The sequence below is a fragment of the Amblyomma mixtum genome, chromosome 4 (assembly GCF_055824585.1).
Source record: "Amblyomma mixtum isolate Tamu chromosome 4, ASM5582458v1, whole genome shotgun sequence".
Lineage (NCBI taxonomy): Eukaryota > Metazoa > Arthropoda > Arachnida > Ixodida > Ixodidae > Amblyomma > Amblyomma mixtum.
This window is the reverse complement of record NC_143015.1, coordinates 61,977,106-62,000,930: the sequence shown is the minus strand read 5'-3', so window position 1 is coordinate 62,000,930 and position 23,825 is coordinate 61,977,106. Positions and strand designations below refer to the sequence as shown.

The 23,825-nt window shown below is 46.0% G+C and overlaps 1 pseudogene; it reads right to left on the bottom strand.

Annotated features, from left to right (window-relative positions):
• Positions 1 to 163: 163 nt before the first annotated feature.
• Positions 164 to 22,435, bottom strand: LOC149346597 (uncharacterized; annotated as a pseudogene).
• Positions 22,436 to 23,825: the final 1,390 nt, after the last annotated feature.

The following is a 23,825-nucleotide window of genomic DNA, read 5'->3' as shown; positions in this document are numbered from 1 at the left end:
TGCAGGTGGCCGCAGCCGTCGCCGCCGACTCTGTCGCCTGACCTTTCGCCGCAGCCGCGCGCTACTTAAAAAGAGAGATTAAGAGAGAGAAAACTTTATTGTCAGCAATACGTTGGCGAAGTTCTTGGGTACTTCAGCCGCTCCAAGTGGCCAGCAGTTTGAGTCAGTCGGCGACCTCCTGCGCTCTTGCCGTGGCCCTGGACTGAACTCCCGGGTCCGGGCTAGCGAGAACAGCTTCCCATTTTTCAAGTGTGGGAGATGTGACTAGATCTGCCGGAGGCGGATCCTCCGTGCAGTCCCAGATTATGTGGTCTAAGATGGCAGGCTCGCCGCACAGCTGCCAGTACGGATTTACCAAATCTGGAAAGATATTGGAATATGTCCACGGGTTTGACTGCGACCGCGTTTGCAGCCGCCTCTACGTGGTAGCCTGTTCGCGGCTGAGCAAAACGCGCGGAGGAGGCAGGCTCGCTCTAAGCTCCCTGTAAAAATTTGTTATGGCCTCATATGTAATTAGCGTCTCACCCCTTGGGGCATCAGGGTCCAAGACCCCGTCACCAGCTCGGCTGACAAAACCTCGAGCATACTGGTGAGCGGCTTCGTACCCTGGAACACCCGCGTGGACTGGGATCCACACCAGATCCACTTCCTTTGTATAATTTGGCATCGTACGAAGAATTTTGTACACAGTGGCGGAGATACGTCCCCTCGCGAAGTTGCGAACGGTCGTTTTGGAATCACTGAGAACTGTGCTGGTGCCTCCTTGAACGATCCCTAGTGCTATTGCAGCCTCTTCGGCGTCTTCCACTCTGTCCGTAATCACCGTAGCCGCTACTCTGCGGGAGATCCTCACCGCGCTCACAGCGAAAGCGTCTGTGCTTGTAATGTTATAACGTGCCGCATCAACATACATGGCACTATCGTCCCCTAGATACTTTTTGCTTAACGTCATCGCCCTGGCCCTCCTCCGGTTGTCGTGGCGGTCCGCTTGCGTGTTCTTGGGGATAGGTTTGACCTGAATGCGTTCGCGCATCTCTGTCGGGAAAATTGCCTGGCCTGAAGGGCCCTCGCCCTCTATGCCTAATCTTCACAAAGTGTACAGCCCCGTATCTGTCTGCCTGAGCCGCTGCTCTTGCGATGTAAGTTGCGCCTCAATCAGCTCTTAAAAAGAAACTGCGTCGATGATGAGAATCGAACGAGGACATTTGGCGATTGAAGCGGAGACGCTACCAATCCGGCGCAAATGCTCAAGGTTTGAGCATGAATAAAGGCGCATCTAGTGAATGCATGGCTGTCGTAAATTAAATTAAAGGAAGAAAAGAAGAATAAGTATAAAAATTAAAATGCAATAAAAACAAGAGAAAGAAAAATAAGAGAAAAAGAAGGAAAGAAGCATAAAAAACAATAAAAATAAGAAAATAAGCCCAAATAAAAATTAAATAAAACAAATACAATACGAAAAATAAAAAAAGAAGTGCACCACGAAACGCTTTTGCCTTGCAGCATTTTATAGAGTCAAAGTGTCTCCTGAATTTTAACCGAGCCGATTTCCGTCTCCTCCACCGCCTCCGCACAGGCACTGTGTGGTCGGCCGACCGCCTCCACCGTTATCCTGGTGCTCCCAGTGCATTGTGCCCGAATTGCGACAGCCATGACGCCAAATCAAGCGTAACTGAAGCTTTTCGCTTGCATATCCAGGCTTAACCAGATCTAACGCAGTGCCAAGTTTTTTTATGGGCAAGGTGGTTAAGGCTCAGCTGAAAGTGCTGTCCGGCGCGCAAGCAATTTACCTCTGCTTATGAAACGTGTGACATTAACGGAATTTTGTACTGCATGAGAATCGGTTGGTTTTGAGAGAGGAGTCGGATCTGCCCTATCCACGTCACATAGCTGCTTGATAGACATCAGCCAGGAGGAATGATTTCTGCTTTTTTTGCGTACATTCCTGGAGAGGGGTGCTGACGCCGCATATCTGGTTCAGTACTCAAGCGCTCAAACTGCCTCGAAGTCCGCACTGTGGCTTCTTTACGTGTGAGCGAAGGTTACACGCGGCTCTGATGCCCTTACAGTGATATACGTTGTATTGGCTGACCCGCCGCGCTGGCTCAGTGGCTAGTTTGTTCTACTCAGCCAGAGAACCCGGGTTCAAACGGAACCGCGGCGCTCACATTTCCATGAAAGAGAAACGTCAAGGACGCCTGTGTGCTCAGAGATATCTGCATACGCTAAAGATACGGAAGTGGTCTAACTTATTTCGGCGCCTTCCATTAGGCACCTCTTTCTTTCACTTTTAACACCCCTCTTCCCTCCCATTGCGGTTGAGGCGTCCACAGAGGAGTGAGACAGTTACTTTCCCTTTCATTTCCTCATAGCCGAATCTTTAGAGCGAAAAGCTCTACTTCTCCCAAGCTGAGCGTGAAGGTCATCTGCCTCTTAGACTTGACCTCTAAAGGGAGGCGCACCGCATGATCATAATCGCGCGTAGCAGGTGCCTCGATCTTCATCTTCATCTTCACCTTAGTCGCCACAGCTGTGCGCTTGGCAGTCACGTCCCCTGCTGCTCTGGCTGCTGCTCGGCCGGTCCTTGTCGCCAGTTGTGGCATGTGGTGTGTCACGTGATTCGTTCTTGCACTTGGCAGTCACGTCCGCCGCTGCGCCGACCCCCGCTCTGGACGCTCGTTCTTTCACTTGCAGCAAGCGATGCATCACGTGATTTGATCTCGCTGAAATCTTGAAACAATAAAGATGAACCAAAGCTAGACCGTGTCTAACCGTGGTTAATAGAGCTTTCGTTGGCACAACCTGGCTCACCTTAGTTAAGACAGAGCTGCTTTTGAAGAGGAAGCTTCAATGTAGGACCTCAGGCTTCAGTCCCGGACCGTGTAAATTTGACCTTGAGCTGAGTTAGAAGTCAAACCATGAAAAAGAGAAAAAGAATTCAATCAACATCCAAGACTGGGAGACAAACCCGGGAGCATTACCTTTCTACCTCTAATTTTCGGCAGTTTATGGTATCAATATCCTGAGGTGCATTCATTTTAATTCTCCATCTCCTTAAATGGAGAAGAAAAGGAACTAGTCAAAGTTTTGTTGTCTTTGTCCGCTCGTCTTCCACGTTCTATTTCGAGCGGAGTCGCGGCAGGTTGATTAAATTTCACGCCGTGTACTTACTGACAGTACCGCAAGCAGGTCTCGACATGGCATAACAACTCCATTCACTCCCGAATAACCTTGTTACTCGAGTGCACCGCATAGATTGACTTTACCCGCGGTTACTCTGAAGAGCGTCGAAGCAAGGCGTGCAGTCAGGAGGAACGGCAGACATTCGTATACAGGCCACGTTGAGGGTGACAGGGAGTTGAGTTAGTGGTTATAACTTCATGCTACTCTAGAAGCTAGATAACTAGGCATCCAGCCCTGGCGCAAACCACCTTATTACGCACCTCGTTATTCCTGGATGACTGAGTGGTTCTTCATCGCTGCGACGTTTGGCTGCCTCGTAACAAAAGCAAAGTCAGCGCTTCTGGCATGCATCAGCGGTGTATCTAACCGCCTAACAGATACGCCAGCAAAAGCCCGAGGGAAGGTTCATCTATTTATTTCAACATAGTGCAGCTCCGTTCGAAGCTATAGCAAGACATATACTTCCATAAATTTTACCACTAATTCCAGTGAGTTCTTCTTCTGCCAATTACTTTTTTAACAGCCTCCTATCATGTCGTTCTCAGTCAGTCATGAGCCAACTACAATCCATGTCATAAATCAGATGCAACGCTCACAACGCTAGCGCTCATTAACGGCTTCTTACATGCGTGACAAAAATTTTTTGCATTATAACATGCAGTGAAAAAATACAAAGTTGAAAGTTGTGTTTTCCTTCTAGTGAACGGAAACTAGTATTTGCTTTGTCTGCAGGCGGACTGAATAACTCATATGTCAGGAGCTTAACTAAACACGCTTTTAATGCTAGCGAACCGCTCGAAATTTTAAAGTTCCTTATTTTGCATTTGTCCTTCTTGTTCGTGTCTCGTTTCCACTATCTCTCGAACCGTGCTTCCATCAGTTTTGAGATGACGGCCACAAACACAGCGACCACGAATAATTGCTGGCACTTTTTCGGGAATGGACGTCGAAGACATCGAAATACGACAAGCGAGTGATTGCATATTGCAATGCCGCTGAAAGGAATCGTTTGTCTAGAAGCCTGGCAGAAAAATACTGAGTTATGAGTGAAGGTGGAGCGTCTCTGTGAGAATATGACGTCTCAGGAGCAAATACTTCGCAACGCTCGCTCTATTTTTTCATTTCAACAGTAAGTTCTAATTGCCTATAGGAAACAGATTCAAATAACATACACGTCGTTTTAATTTACACAGCAAATGCCGCGTAGGTGATGTAAACGGAATATGCTTGAAATGCCTTTCAGTTCTGCATGTCACTACACTGAACTCTAATTCTTACACTACAATATCGGCCCATTATTGGAAACGCAATGGCAATGTCCGGTCCTACAAAGGACCAGCTTGTTTACAATAATGGGTCCATTACCTGTGCTGCTTGGGATTTTGCGTTTAAAATGTCACTAAATAAAAAAATGCCTAAGCGCAAACCTAAGCCCCAAAAGTTTCATCTCGCTTCCTTCAAAGCAACACGGGTCTTTTCAATATTTCCACTTCCCATATTTTCACTTCGCGAGCATTAAAAAGATCGGCAGAGACGAGCTTGTTTCGCAGCGGTCTCGCCGTTGTCTGGAAAAATATTATACAATTCATTGATATCATAGCACGCCGCGACTGATAGCGACAGCTATGAATGAAATAAGCGAAAAGTGTACTAAGCTTGGAGAAAAAGAGAGGATAATCAACCCGCAATACACTTCGCAGCGTCTGCACTGTGCAGTCGTCTGCGAGAGGCAGGGAACAGCCTCAATATATTTTACGGCAGTGACAAGCGCTTAACTGCTTCCAAATAATTGTGGATTAAATGACACTGTTTATCATTTCGGCTTTGTTATAGGACAAGCAATAAACCTGTCTATTTTCCTCAAGTGCACAGAACAGCCAATGAAAACGAGTCTCCAAAAGTCAAGCAATTTCGATCCGGTCGTACAAGATGTAGTTGGGTGAATATCTGCCACTGCCGTTTTTTTTTTAATACAACACAGATGCTCCGACGTTCAAAACGGGGCAGTGACCCTCAAAAGACTTATTCGAAAAATCCCAGTTTTGCTTCGGGAGCGAGGAATTAAGGTTAAGGTGACACTAACCAAGGGAGCAGCGTACAAGAGAAAAGGAGGCGTGCCTCTGTTCTTTTCCATTGCGCTCTTAGCATTCATAGAAAATGACTTCAATGGGTCGCAGTTATTTTTATAATAAATGGTGATTACTTTTCTCAGAGGCTTTGATCGTTAGTGTTGTCTCATTCGCAGATTTGTTATTCGTTACCTAAACTGATGAAAGACAAAGACACTTGTCCGGTTATTGTAGCCTTCTGCTTAAATAAAATAGTTATAGTTTACTTTTCCTGTCGTAGGATTGCTGTGGGCTTGATTATGCTACGTTGCGGAGAAGTCGGATGATACAGGCTTGCTTCTCCAGGTCGTCGCTGGTCAGGGCCCCCCCTCGAGTGTAGGGTAGGGCACTGTTAAAGTTTGGTCTGGTACGTCCTCTAATTTCAAAGAGGAATGAAGAAAGCGGGGCTTGCACCGCACCAAGCACACTAACCTGGGTGTTATGTGGGGCTAGTCTTGTTTAAACTGTGAAGATTACGATTTTTACTGATTTATATTTTCGCTAGAATGTGGTTTCTAATGAGGCTAGTTGTTTATGTGAGGACGAGAAATGTCTTCTTTCGAGTCTGTTTCCGTGCAGTCTTAGGAGGGGGTGGGTAAAAATGAGGACCCACCCGCTTTGGGAGAGCTTGGACTAGACCATTCCCTACCTCGTTTTCGCGTAGACTTTCGTGCCCAGCAGTCCATGTTTTTCGGAGCGGGATAGCCTAGTTGAAAGCGCGCTCGACCTAGCATGAAGTTTTACAGAAAGGTAGTCCCTGCTTGCTTGTTGGGAGTCTTTCACTACGTTCGATGACTTCCTCCGTTGGTCTTGCATTTTGATGGTGGCGGCATTGACCAGTGTTTCCACCTCCGCTGGGTCCTTGATATAGATCGAAGTCGAGATAATTGCCCTCTTCTGGTTGCGAACTGCGGTTAAAGTGAAATTGTCTTTCACGCAAATTGAATGTTCAAGCTTCATTAATAAGGTGATTAGAGTTAGTTTAACAAGCCGGTCTTTCGTGCTAATTTAAAGTTCTCTTCACGCTCATCCACAGATTCGTAAAGTCCTAAGGATTCTTAAAAGTGGATCAGGTGGCTTTGAATTACGAACTGTGACTGCTGTTAATTCGGGTTAACGCTTATGCTTGTATCTTTGTTGGCAGTTATCTGGCATAGCGCTGGTGCTTTATTGAAATTAACACAGTAGTATCTGTTGATAACGTTCATATCTGATAAAAAGTTAGCGTTTTACGAAGGCACAAGAAGACTTTTTCTATTTCCTGCGTTCTTTTCACGCGCCATTCATTACGCGAGTTGAATTCTTCTGAAGTCTACTTCAGACCACCACAGAACTCTTGGAGGGAATATCCCAAAGTGCTGTCGAAGCCTTTTGCTTGAATGGAAACATAGGAGCCGACTCATTCCACCGGCACATCAAACAAGAGGGTCAATTGCCAATCTTCGTTCAATAATACATAGAAACGGGTAACCTTTGCTGTTGTTTATGTTGATCAAAATTTTCGTGCTGTGTAGACGTTCACTATTTTAGTTTTTTGCCTTACACACGTGTATTTCTAATGAGCTGCGACCAGCCAGGCTTCAGGATAGCTCACTATTCGCGCGAAGCCGGTCTCGTTCGACTAGCCATACTTGATCGATTTGAAATAATCTTCACTTATTCTCCGTATGAGTATATATCACATGTATGAACGACGAGAACACAGTTGTGAGTGGCGCTCTGTCTCGTCTTTCTTTCTTCTCCTGTGTGTGTGTGTGTGTGTGTGTGTGTGTGTGTGTGTGTGTGTGTGTGTGTGTGTGTGTGTGTGTGTGTGTGTGTGTGTGTGTGTGTGTGTGTGTGTGTGTGTGTGTGTGTGTGTGTGTGTCTGTGTGTGTGTGTGTATGGTTTGGCGCCTTTGAATTTAATTATGAATAACTACCAACTAGCCCAACAACAAGTTCTTCTGAGAACACATATGACTGCGTGGCGATGAATGAGCGTTACTCCACCAAGCGTATTTTCTTTAGCAAATAGTTGGTACTCCCGCTGTCACTTTTGTGTCATGTAATAAGGATGCACATTATGTTTTGAGTGATGACGTCGACCTTGGTCGTGAGATGCAGAAGTTGTGACTTGCTGCCTTTTGGCATATTAGTTTTCTGCTAAACGCTTTTCTTGACATATTCATAGATATACAAAAAGCTTTTGGAATATTAGTTCTTTTCTGAACAGTTTTCTTGAGATATTCTTAGAAAAACAAAAATACGCATTTTTATTCACTCATAAGGATCAAAATTTAGGCTCACATGTGCATATTAAAAGAACGGGGGCGGCTAGCATTTAAACTAAACCAAAAAGCAGTAATGGTTTTTTTTTCGTGCAGGTGCCGCGCAGCCTGCACCTATCTCAACATGCACAAAGGTCCAACTAGCTTAAAAGAGGGCTTTATTTTCGTGTAGGACACTAGTTTGATTTGTGTGCTAAACGCTCTGGCTCCGTCACAAGGGTGGACTAGGACTGACTGCATGGGCATTTCGCTTAGCAAAACATTTATTTTTTATAAAGTTAGACGCGTTAACAAAGCTGCCCATGGATTGACTGCCGCTGCGCGCTATTCCGTGGTTAAGAAGAAACTTTCGGGAAGAGCAAACAAAAAGATGTTGAAATCAAGCGGTTTTCCTTCAGTTGAACGAGCAGTTCTCTCTCCCAACTAGAACCGCGAAATCAGAAAAGAAAACACAGTTGGAACCCATCCTACAATGGGATAAGTCAGAATTCCAGACGGTGTTAGTCTGCTCAGAGGAACGCAGTTTGTGGGAATAAAAAGTGCGAAAAATTCTCTCCGCAAACCCGCAGCAGATGCAGATGCAATATCACTTTTTAAAGCCGCCCAAAGTGTTACAGAGAGTTGAGGTTGGGTCCATTGTTTGCGAATTAGACTCAGCAAAGTTTTCTTTGCAAATAAAAAGTTCCCTTCGACTTTCCTCTCACTTCTGACGCCAAATGGTAAAGAGAGCAGTCATTTCGACACCTCTGAACACGGAGGTCTGCGCTGCTAGACTGGAAGCAAACTTACCCGTTTGTTAGTGGGAGCGTGGCGTTGTTTCAACGCGCAGGAAACTGAGCGGCAATTGAGAAGGCCTTTCCTCACGCAGAATGTGTCGACACCCTCTATGGACGCCAGACAAAAACTACTGGGTCTCTGAAGTCCTCATCTTATTTAGAAAACGATTACAAGATATGACATGACTAAGTAGTTTGACTAGCGGTGCCAATAAGTTAAAAACATGGCTGCTTCAGCTCAAGGACAATACAGCGAGGTATGGAAAGAAAAATGATAGGTGCAACGTTAAGACTTCGGAAGCGGGCGGAGTGGGTGAGGAAACAAACGCGGCTTAATGACATCTTAATCGCAATCAAGGGGAAGAAATGGGCTTGGGCAGCGCATGTAATGAGAAGGCAAGATAACCGCTGGTTGTTAATGGTGACGGAGCGGATTCCAAGAGAAGGCAAGCGTAGCAGGGGGCGGCAGAAAGTTAGATGGGTGGATGAGATTAAGAAGTTTGCGGGGCTACAGTGGCCGCAACCGGCAAAGGACAGCGTTAGATGGAGAGACATGGAAGAGGCATTTGCCCTGCAGTGGGCGTAGTCAGGCTGATGATGAAGAATTCGTTACCACTGTGAATTCGTATCTGGCAACTAAGGGTAGCTGAGCCCACGGTGTCATATAACCTCGTCACAAGGAACGCAGGGGTGGCATCACTGCAATAAAATCGCAGTGCCGTTCAAGGAAACGTATAAATAGTGGCACTGACATCTGGAATTAACTTCCATATTTGCAATGACTTTTTGCGCTTGTTAGTTGGATGTTTTGGTTGGCCCCAGCCTCTGTGTTTGTCGCTGTCTGCGATTCATGGCAGCTGCTCACGACTCATCAACGTGAGTTGTATCGTGTTAGGTGGCTGTGTTTCGTTCGCAATTATCTATTGACGCAGCTTCGAGCGGTGTCCTAGCGCCGTTTTAGTTGCAACTCATGCGGCAACAGTTCACCAGCCTATGCGTAGTGGCGTTTTACTTCAAGTGCTAATTCTAGTTTAGCGAAGTTGGAAAGCCCAAAGTACATAGCAAAACACCGAGGGGTATTTGCTCTTAACTAATTCATTTATGTCATTCGCTTTGTAGCCCACGCTTCCAGAAAGGTTGAGCTCAAAAAGTTAATGCAAAACCTTTTCAGGGTCTGGTTATGCAGGTCGCTTGCAGTGCACCTGCAAAACGCTAATAAGGCAGCATCTAGACTACCATTTCCACATTGAGCGTGCAGCAGCTGCCGTCAAAGATTTTTTACGCTTAAGTATGTCCATAAATACTTTTGTTGAGGAAAAATAGCGTAGTTAAATATACTGAGATAGGCGTGAAGGACAAGCGCCCGTTAAATTTAGGAAAAGAAAGAGAGAAGAAAGTTCTGTCGCTTGTCTTCTCGACTTAAGCAGGACCTTCTAGGATACCGTTGTTTGTTCTGCGCCATTTCTGTCTCCAGGAATCAATCTCAATCGCGTAACAACATTCGATCAGAAATATAAAAACCAAATGAAAGCTTTAATTGAAAAATCAGGCCACTGTAGCCACTTATTTTTGTTGTATTACATTACGGAGACGACACCATACAACTGTCTTCGCAACAAGTTCTGGCTATGTAGCCCCGTGTCGCAGCGGCTACGTTCTGGGTATAGGTTTTTCGAACCCATGTCTCAAGTTGCCTAACTTCGTGCTGTTCGTTTGGGTTTCGATACCAGCTTGTTGTGGTATCCGAGAAGCCAAATGTTTGCAACGTAAGAGGTGAGGTGGGTGAGGTGGGGGCGCAATACCCACATGGTATTGTGGAAACGCTTTAACTTAGCATTTCTGTCTGAAACAGTATGCAAACAATTCCACAGCGATAATGAAAGTTGCATAATGCCTGACCCATGAGCGGCTACACTTCAGTCAAGAATATGAAGATGACTGCTTAGGCTAAGAGAAACACAATGTCATGTCGCCAGTTAACAAGTGTTACCATAGCTAAAAGGCTGTATATCACTGCAGAAAAGAGTGACGAAAACATCAGCATACTAAGAGCAGCCAAAATATGAAAAACTCACTGTATACTGTCACACAAAGTAGTTAAGGCAAGCTGTTGGAGGAACAATTGAGTTGCAATACAGGCTCCTGCAGACAAGTTCCGGAGGAGGAAATAACTCGAGTAACAAATACAATTCGGGAAATGTTTCGCGCCTAATTGAAAACCTGGTGTACAGAAATAATTTCAGCACCTACTGAGTGCATAAGCCCAAATATTTTCATCTGACGAAACTCGTTATATTGACAACTTCTCTCGGAGCAAATGAAAGCACTTTGCGGATGGTTTCATTTGAAAATTAAATATTTTCATTTTTCGTTCATTTCGCGGAAAGAGCGTATTGAGCTTAAATAGTTTGAGAATAAGTTTGAGAAAAAAGAACAGTACAATGAACTCGTAAAAACTGTGGAGGCAGGGATTGCCGTTTTTTTTTTTATTGGTTAATAAAATATAAAGCATCGTGAACTGCTGGATATTTTGTCACCGGGTGCGGCTGGCGCATCACTGCTATTTCCTGTTGCATCTTTGGTCCTTAATGTCTGTAGCATGCCGAGAGGTTTAATTTTTTTTCGGCTCTAGGAAGAAATGGCCAACAACTGGGCTTCACGCCACGGCTCGCGTACACAGTGCCTGATTGAAAAGCACGTTAGGTAGATTTCTGTAGTAGTCCGTGATTTTCCGGAGCGCCCTCAGGCGGCTGTGCTTGCCAAACTTGTTCAATGACCCGCACTCGTTGGCGTAGTCGTCGTAGTCGACGTCGTAGGCCGCGATGCCGAATGTGACGTCCAGTGCCTCGTTTTTCACGGTGCATAACTGGGCGTAAAAGAGATTCAAAACAAAACACCGACATGGCTTTCCATAACCCGGATTCCGAAGTCCTCAGCGATTAGTGGACCACTATAATTACGAATATTGAAGAAATAGACAAAACAAAATTTACAGTATTGTAGTGACAAGGTATGTATAATAAGCAGCGTATCGGCTTTGGCAAGGCGCATGATAAATAATGGCATTCACATTATCAGTAAAACGTTTTCAAGATTGACACTAACATGCTTGGCCTGAAGATTGAAAGGGGCCAGCAGTCCATTGAAGGAGGCGTGCAACAGTGATCATTAAAAAGTAAATAAAATAATTCAGGTTATTTTCAAACACAGGGCGCGCATCTATCAACTGCGAAGTGAGGCATAATATAGACTGCAGTTGGAAAATTCTGCTGAAAACATGCAAGTCGCTGAAGTACCAAGTCTCATAAGATCGCGCAGTGAGTCAACAGCAGCACTGCTAAGCCACATCTAATTGAAAAGCTTATGGTAGCCTCGTACAACACAAAAAAAGTACATGTTGCACCACATATTGACAATGGGAAAGACAGCGCTGCGTACAGTGATGAAGACGGAGCGGTTGAGCTAGCCTTCGAGGCCTTTAAACGTAGACTTCACTATAACTCAAGTTCTGCTCTTTGGCTTGCTTCCACGCAACAACACTTTCTAATATTTACGTATATTCTTCAGGCTTAGGTCGTACTACAAAAAATGGCCGCATAGAATTCCTTCATCTCCGTCATATCACCCCCGCACGTTGTGATATATACATATTTCTTGGCCATTGAATACTCTCTCTATGGGAATGCTGGAAGCAGTTTTTAGGTCTGTCTTGGACACCGTTAACTAGTAAATTTGCATTTTATGAGCGCCAACACTTCTTCAATATTATGTTTTCATTTTTGTCTGTCTAGAGAGATGCTGGGTGATGATCGATAGTGCCTAAGAACTGGTTTCATACCCAGCAATTCTCGACAAAAGTGTTTTGAGCGGGACACAGTTTATGGGCGACATTTTTTATACAATGAAATATTTCAATGCAACAATCAATACATCCACAGACAACCAGGTGGCAGTCTTGCACTTTCTTTTTGATATTAATATTTTCGCTATCCTCAAAAGCGTTCTCGATCGCTTTTCTATGGCAGTCCTAATTGCTCGATACGACCAATTATAACACGTTAAAGGAAGTTAAAAGAAACATTTTGCTACCCCTCTGAAGAATGGGCCATTATCTTTTATATTTTCATAACAGTGTCTTACAGTTTTTCTGTCTGAGGATGTTGTACATGACACAGAACGGCTATAAAAGGCTAAATTGAGAAAAAAAATCATGCTGCGGGATTGGGCGTTTGCCGCCGAGAAAGCTGTTCGGACAAGAACACATCCCAACCCAGATATGCACTGGTGCATTCTCCGTTCCTACAGCAGTCTATACAGCAGGTAGCAAATTATACAAATTATTTGTTATAATTGAGTAATTCATTGTCCCGGTGCATATCTTGCATAAACGAGGAGTGTAATGGGAATGTGTGCCCACGAAATAGGAAAGATATGATCGTAACACGTACTTTTGTGGCCAGTCCAACTTCGTTGTCATATGCAAACAATGTCCGGTTAGTGGTTTCGTACGTAAGCATGGCGTAGTGGAAAGATCGGTACCTTAGGTTGGACGCGTAATTTCTATCCTTGCACACCTGAAAGAAAAACATTAAAATCTGAACTATCAGAACTATACAGATATAAATCTGAACCATCACCACCGTCATTGGTGATGGTGGCATCCTTGCCGAGTCTACATAGACACAGCGCTATTTGTTTTTTTTTTTTTCAAAATATTCGTTACAAGAAATTCTGCACGAAACTGACTCCACAGAATGGGCCGACAAACGCAGCCAGTGCCATGCATCTATTGACTGCTGCTATTGACTCTAACCTGTACCTTCTAGTCCCTCTTTCCTGATAGAAAATAGTGAAATCACACTGGGGCATTCGTGCTTAGAAATGCGAAGCCAATACAGACAACGCCGTAAGAATATTACCGCCTCAACGATTGCTGCCGGCGCTATTGCTACGACTCCGTCGAGTTATTAAGTCGCATGAAGACTTTACTTCTCACCTCAGTGCACACACTCTGCCGGATCCAACAGATACAGCAGTGTCACTGTTTTATTTAGCAGTGCACCTTTTGTTTTGTTTTTGTGCCCAGCTCAACAACTTGTGTTTATTTTAACGAATATTTTTGGCCGTATCATATCCAGTCTCTACACATATGACCACAGTCGGTCATGCAGGATATTAATATGAGGCTGGCGTACAGGTGGCGGCTCTCACGAACTTATTGAAACAGTACTGTAATAAAAAAGATCTCAGTAGACACTATAGCCAATGGCACGCTCCTTTTCCCAGCCTCGGCCGCAGCGGTGGCTCAGTGGCTATGGCGATCGACTGTGACTTGAAGGACGCGGGTTCGATCACAGTCGCGGCGGTTGAATTTATTTGGAGGAGAAATTCTAGAGGGGCCGAGTACTGTGCGATGTCAGTGCACGTTGAAGACCCCCAGGTGGTAGATATTTCCGGAGCCCTTCATCACGGTGTTCCTCATAGCCTGAGTACCTTTGGGACGTTAAACACCCGTACACCATAAAGCAAATCTTTCAAACCCTTGTCCACGCACGATAGCACTTAGGAGGAGAAAAGAATCGGCAGCATCGCTTGCTTTCCCGTAGGAGACCAACACGGAAGGCTTGAGCTACAGGCCGCGAGGCTTCGTTCACTCACCTCAGTGTAGCTGCCGACTGACGGCGTCCGGTGGTTCCGTTCACACTGCGAGAAGAACTCGAACGGCTGTCCCTGGCTTGGGGGGGGGGGGGAAATCCGACTGTGCGGCCTGCCCGTGGCCCCCCCTGCCACCGGATACGGGCTGGTGTAGTTTCGGCTACTAAGCTTTGTTCCGGTGCAACGCACAGCGGTGGGTGGATCCGCCGGAATCCACTCTTGGGGTTGCGAATCCCCAGGAAAGGTGCAGCAGACTTTCCGCGACATTGTGAGCGTGTCGCGCCCACGATGCCCTATGCCTGTGTGGGAGGGCAGGTCCGAGAAGGGAGACGGACTGGGCACGTGGAATCCGGCTTAAAAGCAGAACTGGTGACTAGAACGGCTGTTTGCTTTTGGCGTGGTCGACGCGGTAGACGCGGTCGGGACTTTGTCGTTTTGCCGTGGTGCTGGCGCTGCGGTAGACGCGGTTCCGACTTAGCTGTTTTGCCGATCGACGAGATCGCCCGGGCAGACGCGGTCGTTCCAAAATTCGCAAAATTGAAAGTCACGGTTCCCTCTCGGTACGAGGGCGTACCACCCAGCCGCGGACGCGTTGGTTTCCGATCACGAAGAGCTCGGTGCCTCGCGGGGGCATGCGGCTGGGCGATCCAAGCTTGGGTTTTGGGGAAGCTGCCCTTGGCCTGAAAGCACGAAAAGAGATGGAGTAAGTAGCAGCAAACTCCAAGGCCAGTAAGCTCCGAAACGCGGGAAAGCCTGGCGGCTGTCTGAGTAACGGTTAGTAGACTGGTGAAATCGCAGAGGGCATCAATGCCCTGGTCAGGCACGTGCATATATACCGTGTGGTAGCGCGTGATGCCACTGCGGACATCAATCGAGACCTCAACCATGACAGGGTGGTAGAATGGATTGAGGTTTCACATACTATGCCAGGGCGATCGCTGGCAACGATCGCCGCGAAAACCGTGAAAGGATGGCTGCAGCGTGTGCGAGTACTGCAGGAGTAAGAGCCGAAGTACCGAACGAGTGCTGTGAAATATCCGTCTCTTAGTACTGTGGGAGGGTCGGGGTGGCGGAACCTGGCTTGGGGGAGGGGATCCTAGCCAAGCCCCTGTTAGGATTTTCCCTGTCTCGGACGGTCGGAGATCGCCGGCAAATCGTTCTCTGTGGTGTGGGAGTACGTCCAACGCCGAGGGCCCACAATTGGTGCACTGAGTGCTCGCCCTTCAAGGAGGCCTGAAAAGGAACTCAGGATCAAATCAAGCCAAATCTGGTCAAAATACCTGCTGTCCCCAATCCCACCTAATTCCCACAACCCAAACCAATTTCCAATTCCCATTTCCAAACGCCCATCCCATCCCTCTACGTCCTAGGGGAGATCAGGGGAGTCTCCCCGGGCCCGCTTCCTCGGCGGTGGGTCGCTGAAGTAGAGATTTCCCTATTGATTTCTTTCCACCTTCGGGTGGCAAAATCACAATTGCCCTCGGGCCAAATCTTTTATTTTGCTATTGGGCTTATACCCGCGATACATTAGTGGTGCGGGAGAGGCAAATTTTCTTATTCATTTTTGTCGCCTCAACTATCATTTGTCCCTGGCTTGGCTCTTGTCCAGCGGCCCTTCATGGTGACCGAGAGGAGCGCGTGGGTCGGCACCTGTCGCTTCTCCAAATCCGTACGCCGTGCGGGCCGACGGACTACTTGGTAGAGAACAAACCATATTTTGTCTGAGGACCCCCTTAGATCATTGCTTATGTCGCAAACGTACGAGACTTGTAATTAACAGAAGCCCGCGAGTAACTTTAAAAACTAAATTTGTTCAGCTGAGATGACCGCTTGTGAGACTATATAATATTAGTGGAGCTGTACGGCAGAAAACACGCAAATGATAGCAGACGTGTGCTGTGCGATGTCAGTGACCGTTAAAGATCCCCAGGTGGTCGAAATTTTTCGTGAGCCCTCCACTATGCCACATTTTTCTTCTTTTCTACTGTCACTCTCTCCTTTATCCTTTTCTTTACTGTTCGGTTTAGGCGTCCTCAGAGATGTAAGACAGTACTGCGCTATTTCGTTTCCTCAAAAACTAATTTTCAATTTTCATACCGAATACCAAACCAGTACACTAAACGATAATGCATAAGTTTTTACTGTGCGCAGCTGGGTGCCTGGTTGTAATTAGCTATATCAAGCGACTAGCCACAGTTTTAGAATTTTTAAATGGCAATTACTTTCGAAGATATGAGACACAAATTGTGGACTCTGCGCATTTTCCGGAGATCACACAGATATGGAATGCTGGCAGTTACACCAAAAGAACTGTCACAATGTAAACCATGAGTGACGTGGTCTTCTTAGTCCCGCTTGCAAATGGGAAGTGGAGGAGCAAGCTACGCAGAACAGTAGCCCGCGAACGGCACCCAAAAGGCTACAGGACACTTAGCCACCTAAATCACAAACCTCTCATAGCAACTCGCTGCCTATCTCACAGGTAAACGGCCCCTAATATGCATCATTCGACCACCTTACTACCTTACATGATTTACCTCTATTGAGACGTCTGCTACCGGTGCTATTCTTACGCCGCATGCTCTGTCGTTATACCTCCAAACGACAGTTTCAAAATTATTGTTTGGCTTTCCAGAACCCTTCCCAGTAATGGTGTGATCGCTTCGCACGTTTTGAAAAACTGCTCATATTCGCTTTGCGTCATCTTTGAGCCTTCTTAATTTTGTTTTCTTCCTGCTATACCACAATTTCCTAAATTGAGCGCACCCTCACCCCATGCGCACTACTGCCCGAGTAAAACCACTACTGGTATAGTCATCTAATTCACAGTTGTGAAAACCACCGAGACCTACTGGGCTTTGTTTCATAGCGGAACATTTAACACTCCTGTTTCCATATTTCCTCCGCGGGGTTTCAGTACCATGAATTGGATGATTGGCCTTCAAAAATAGGAACATAGACTGTGACGACATTACATCGCTGAACGAATTTTGATAGGCATATTTATAGTTGGTGCAGGTCTTCAAAAGACAACACATCAGAACCTCGAATGAAATGGCCTGCGTACTCCATTAGCACTGCCTTAGCCGACAAACATTTTTTATCAATGACAAAGACAGTGTATTGTTTTGGGGACGAGGTTTTAGCACTAGACATGGTACCAAACGGTTCCTTGTCTGCTTGTTATGGGTAGAATTTTAGGTCGCGCTGTGGGCTGCTTTACACCCATACTCGAGTATAAAAATTTGTCATACGGGCCGGTACACTAAGCCGAAAGTTGGTGTACAGTACCGCTGATGAAATACAATTACGCGTTCAAGTCATAACCAAACACATGAAATCCGAAATGAAATGCCAGACGCGGAGAGGCCCCTCCTGCGGCCTCTTGCTGTGCCCTCTGCTTAGGCTACGTTGTTGACCCGCTTTGGGGATGGTTACAACAGGAAGAAATAGCATTCTACCATTTTTACTTTCACTGATTAACTAGTATATGAATCAGGCTTTCTACTATTGCGCTAGAATGAACTGCCGTACAATCAACTGAGCCGGGAAGGCCTTGGCTCTTTTCCTTTTTCATAATATCTCAACCAAGTGCGCAGTGTTCTGCCATCGCACATTCAACTTATGTGCACGTGTGAGGTAACGTATGGCCATGTAGAGCCACTGAGAAGTAAAGAGTTCTATGACAATGTATTATGCATACTTCCCAGGCCAGTCTCCAACATCGCTCACTTAGAGAATGGTACACATTCAAGAAGCACCTTTACCCTCTTATACGGGCTCCACGAATTGAACGCTACCACGAGTGGGCATCGTATTGAACGGAGGCCTTTCCGATCTATTCGCTGCAGTCTTAATAACACCACAAGAAGCTACTTTCTTTCCAAGTTTCTAAATGCGAGCGCAAACTTTCCTTCTAAATAAAGGCAGAGAAAGTTTGGTTTACACACAAGCTTTCCTGTAGAGAACGCTTGTATTTCAATCGGCACACCAACTCACCATGTCGTAGAGGTAGCTCCCTCGGAACTCGTATGGTAAGGGGACCGTCGATAACCGGGCGGGAGGCATGACAGCGCAGTTGTCGATAGTGTTGTCCCCGAACGGATAGTGGCCGTAAACAACGAGCAAGTGCGGGACGAACTGAAGCCGACTGCAAGTCATCGATTAGAGAAAGCATAGGCATGAGGAACACACATTCGATGCATTCTGTACATAGGCTTAAATGTGACGCTCTAAGATTTGGCTATTACTAGACAAAAACTATAAATAACTCAATAATTCAATAGTAAACGCATGTAAGTCAACATATTAATTAGCAGCAAATTGGCACGGCTGAGTGGCGTTCAAGGTCGACCGCCGGAGAGCCCGGTATAATGAAAAAGCTCTAAGTAATAGCAATAAAGCGTTATTTTTTTAACCGGAAGTCGCCCTGAAACAATTTTTTTCAGACTACACTAAGCTGCCGCATTCAAACTGAAACTGCCCCTGAAGTGGACTCTTGCAAACTGCTTGTTCATTGCGACAGTTGTGCATCTTTCAAGACCACAGCACATTTAAAGGGAACAGAGAAGACACACAACAGAGCGCTCTGTTGTGTGTATTCTTTGCAAAGAGCATGCGCACCACGTAAGGATCCCCTTTCATGCGATGCATATTCATATGCGAGGCAGCGAATTTTTCCTTCAATCACATTTATCCTTCTACACCAACCGCCAAGAAAAACGATCGAAAAACGCGTGTTCGATTCCGGTCGGGGTGGTCACATTTCGATGGAGGCGAAATGCTGGAGTCCCGTGTACTGTGACGTCAGTGCACGTTAAAAAACCCCAGGTGGTCTAAATAACGCGGAGCCCTCTATTACGGCGTCCCTCATATCCTTTGTGATATGTTAAACCCCATACACAAAAACATAATTCATTTGCCCATGCCCAGTTGCAGTTTGGAAGACAATTGATTTCAGAGACTAATCCAACCTAAAGTACTTCCTCAAGTGCAGTTGCTGTTGAGATATTCTTGGAATCATTCCCTGCTTTTCTCAGTCAGCGCCATTTTCCAGCGCACGCCGAACGCCCTGTCTCAGACTGAGGTACGAGGACGCAGAAAAATGTAGAATATCTAAATGCCTTTTCCACTTAGGCATTTTTAAAATCTGAGTTATACTCGAATGAACGTAGTCTGCAGGATTGCTATTGAAACATGCAGCATAAAATGAATAGCTTGAATAACCATGTGCGCTACCTGATTATCTTTTGTCCACAGAGAACGACAGATACGTAATGAATGGAACACGCCCTTAATATTCAGGCTCATTTTTACCAAGCTGTAAAGATTGTAACCACGCGCTACACGCGACCTCAAATGAAGAAATGGCCTTAGAACACTACTTACGCAAAAAAAAAAAAACAGTCTTGACCGGCTCGCGGTTCCCGTGGACGCAATAGTCGTGAGAGGTCAGCATACTATTAAGGACCATTTTAGGTTCATCAGTTTTCAAAGCCATTTGCGGTAGTTACTTGTAAGTTCCACAATGCTGTGACCATGCTGTCGGGTAAGAACAGAGCGCTCAGAGCGCACAACTGCGTGGAACAGGCACTGCGCTGCTGAAGTGATATTAAGACACAGTTAGCTTCCCAGAGCATTGCTTTTAGGTTTCATTGCGCATTTTTCTCGGGCATTCGTGGTCAACCTCTGAACATCACGTTTTGAAAGTGCGCTCGCTATCCCTCGTTCACAATATAACGACCGAAGCTCACTTGAACTCTTCTTCAAAGAAGTGTATCCACTGCCTTCCGGGAGATGGCGCTGCCACAGCTGTGAGTGCACTATGGTTCAGTGCCCTTTGGGTCTCCGACAGGTTATCTAGAACCTGTAGAGGAAACAACCAAAGCAAAGCGATTTGTTCGGGATTTCTTTGATGGTGATATTCGTAGATTTGAATATGCAATAGCAATTGACTCTGCCTAAAGAGCGCCATGGCACAAGATATTAGCGCACTCGCGTTAATGCGCCTATTCCGCAGTAAATCTGGCGTCATCGTAAGCATCATCGCCTTTCAGAGTGAATTTTACCCCCGAAGACGCAATTTAGGCGGGGCACCGCTGGTCCTTAAGGGTAATGGAGTGGATTCCAAGAGAAGGCAAACGCAGCAAGGGACGGCAGAAAGTTAGGTGGGCGGATGAGATTAAGAAGTTTGTGGGGATACAGTGGTCGTAACTGACAAAGGACAGGGCTAATTGGAGAGACACGGGAGAGGCCTTTGCCCTGCAGTGGGTGCAGTCAGGCTGCTGCTGATGATGATGACCTAGGTCACGTCTTCCTGAGGCGTGATCACAACCTCCCACCGGAATTTGAAGAAATGTACCGTCATGACAGATGGCATTTCAGTTTAAGATTTGCCGTGAGCGGTTGCTCCGGTAGAGCAACCTGGGTCGTTCAAGCCCCACCGATGCGACACCTTCCATCTCGGAGCCGCGGCGCATCGTTTAAAGGTTGTACCACTACGCAAGGAGCGGTATGAGGACTCCTAAGGACCTAAGAATGCAAAGTAGAGAATGAAAAATTCGGCCTATATAGGCATTAACACAGGCATTAACACGTTATCCATATCCAGAACAGCGCCGCCGCGGTGGCTGAGTAGTTATGGTGCTCGGCTGCTGGCCCGAAAGACGCGGGTTCGATCCCGGCCGCGGCGGTTGAATTTCTTTGGAGGAGAAATTCGAGGCCCGTGTACTGTGCGATGTCAGTGCACGTTAAAGAACCCGAGGTGGTCGAAATTTCCGGAGCCCTCCACTACGGCGTCTCTCACAGCCTTAGTCGCTTTGGGACGTTAAACCCCATAAACCAACCAACCTATCCAGAACAACTTCAATCTCAAAACAATGGCACCTTCCAATAGAGGTTCGGAGAAGTAAGAAGCTCGATGAGGCCGGAACAAACCGTGAAATTCCAAACTTTCGCCTTCTTGAATTACACCTTACTATACGTCGGCCGATACGCTTTGCGGTCTTTGGATTAGATAGTGTTACTTTTCTTACATCAAAGCAAGGGTTTCTACGTTGGAAATGTACCGCTGCCATCGATCATGTTATCGTGACATCCCCCCGTGTGTTTTGTGAAGCGGAGAGGCCTGACAGAAATATCCTGTGTATCGTGGTTATCCCGAGCTTGCACAAAAACATTTCGCTCGATTCGCCGGCAAGTGTTAATAATTGCATTCTTTTTATGTCATCGGATTGCAAACCTACTAATTCATCTTTCTGGAAACGTATCACGACTAACAATTAACAGCTTATGAGCGTTTCTCGAGATTCGGTATTCACTGTCGTGGGCTGCCAATCAAACCATTTTAAGTTTCGGCGCGCCACAGGTATTTCTTTCCGACCACATATTTGTGAATAAGTTATTCTTATCAATCTGTACTGCATCTTTTAGCTGAGCTGTCCGAGTACTATAACTAAGAGAGGCTCAAACGTACCTTCAGTCTAGAAACGGCCGTCATCATTTGACTACGGATTGCGTCCAAGGGCGTGTCGAGTATTGCGGTGTGGTAGATCCGTTTCTGCCAGAACTCCTGGAGCGGATTCGGTCGCCTCAGATCGTTTCCCAGCCGGTCCATGTAACTGCGTAACTACGACATGAAAACTGTCCTGACTACAGAAGAGAAGAAAAGTGACTACAGGGGTGAGGAAAAAAAGAAAATCGACAGAAGAGCTTTTAGTCATCTCTATATAGTGGTTTAAGCACAGAATGCACTGGGTACATGCACACTCCGCAGTTTTATAGCCAGAATAGTTGGTAGAACGACAATATTGAAAGCCATGATCCCCTTCCGGCGAGACAAATGAATAGCTAATGTACGTAGAAATGGGCCATCGTGGCTATCATTTTCTTCCAACACTGTGAAGAGATAACAGCTTCTGAAGATATCACTAACATTTTCGACAAAGCTGCTTCCTGTACAGCCGAAACCCTTTTTCTGAAGCCTCGATATTTCGGCAACATCTTTTTGGCAGAGACAAATGTTGAACTGTTATTTGTTGGTGATACGGATACAAGGAATGCAGTAAAATTGAAAATATGCTCTTCAGTTTGTTGGAGCCCCGAAGATTGCCTACAGGTCACACCAAGTCTTGAAATTCCGAACGCCATAACCGGATATGAATTGTGTAAAGCACTCACTGAAATGCAAAAGCTACTCCCAGGGTGGTCCTTCTGTATCTGGTGGCAGCACGCATGAATGTCTCTAAATCCGACTCGAAAGGGCCGCCGCCGAAAAGATGGTTCCTGTTGTTGGCGTAGATGGAGTCATAGAAGGCGATGTCGCAGAGGCCGTCGCTCGCCATCACCGCGTCCGACGTCGTCTTGTGGCCGTAGGTGCAAATCAACATCTCTGGCCCGACGCCTGCAAACGCGTCCACCAATCCTTTGATGCGGTCCGCGTGGATCATTCTCCGAGTTTAGAAAAACTATCCCAAAAAGCTTATGATGACGATGATGATGGGGGTGATTTGATTTTCAGTGGCGTAGAGGCAACATAGCCAAAGATCATCAAGGTGGAAATGTTTGGTCTGCACAACAAGGTGACGCCCAAGACCATGCCCCCAAAAAGCTCACTTTATAGAAGCAGACAACATGTGCAGCGGAAAGCACGTAACTGTTAGTAAGGCGGCGGGTAATTTCTTGCACTGCACTGCGGTCGGTACTGCCAACTGCGCACTTCAGGATGGTGACCCCCCCCCCCCCCCCCCTTTCTACCGAAAACGTCAGGTTATATTTAACACAAAGAACAGCTGTGAGAATTCTAGAGATTGTTCTGCCCACGTTCAGAGATGTACGGTAGGCGGGCAGAGGGCAGCCAATTGTATTTGAATAAAAAATTCGGAAGCGATGAGTCAGTCACGTTTTGATTTTCCGGCTGAAAGAACCATTCATGGAACTGAAGCTAAATATTCCGGATCGGTGCTTCCAAAAAATGACCATAAACTAAAATCTCCTTCGGTGACCACATAACGAAAGAAATCTATAACATTGTCGAAAGTGAACTATTGGCTAGTCTTGAAGTAAGCAATATTGGTGTAAAAAGCAGGTGCGAAATTCTGTGTCTAATTCCTTAGGACCAAAAAGCAGCTTTTCGGTATTGGCTGTGCCGGGGATTCGAATCTTTGTATTTATTATTATTTATTTATTTGCAGATACTGCAGACCATACATATACATGGCCCAGGCCGGAGGGGCATCCGCGGCAAAAACATGAGTACACATATAACAAGCATACAGCTGTTCAGAAACAAATTTCACACAAAAAATTCATAACGAGCGAAGTACAATTAACAGCGCAAGAATTGACGCTCCAGTTCTTTAATAAAGTCATTGGCTCCGAAAGTGTGCGAAGGCAGGGAATTCCATTCACTGGTAGTCCTGGGAAAAAAACTATGCTTATAGGTATTGGTTCGTGCAAAAATTGGAGCCAAGGAGTGAGGGTGTGTGTGTCGAGTTTTCCTGGTGCAATATGGCTTAACAACGTCTGGCATGTTTAACCTCAGCGTACCTGAGACGCAGTTAAGCAAAAAAGCAAGCCGACTAATTTTTCGACGGGATTCCAATGTTTCTATACTATGTTGCCGCACCAATAAGGAAGGAGAATCGTGCCTTTTATATTTGCTAAAAATAAACCGGACAGCCTTTCTTTGGACTCGCTCGAGCTGCAATATTTCCTTCTTATTGTGCGGATCCCAAACAATGGAGGCATATTCGAGCTTGGCTCTAATGCAGGCATTATAAGCTAATAGCTTAACTTCGACAGGTGCACCTTAAAGTTTCCCCTTTAGGGACCACAGCT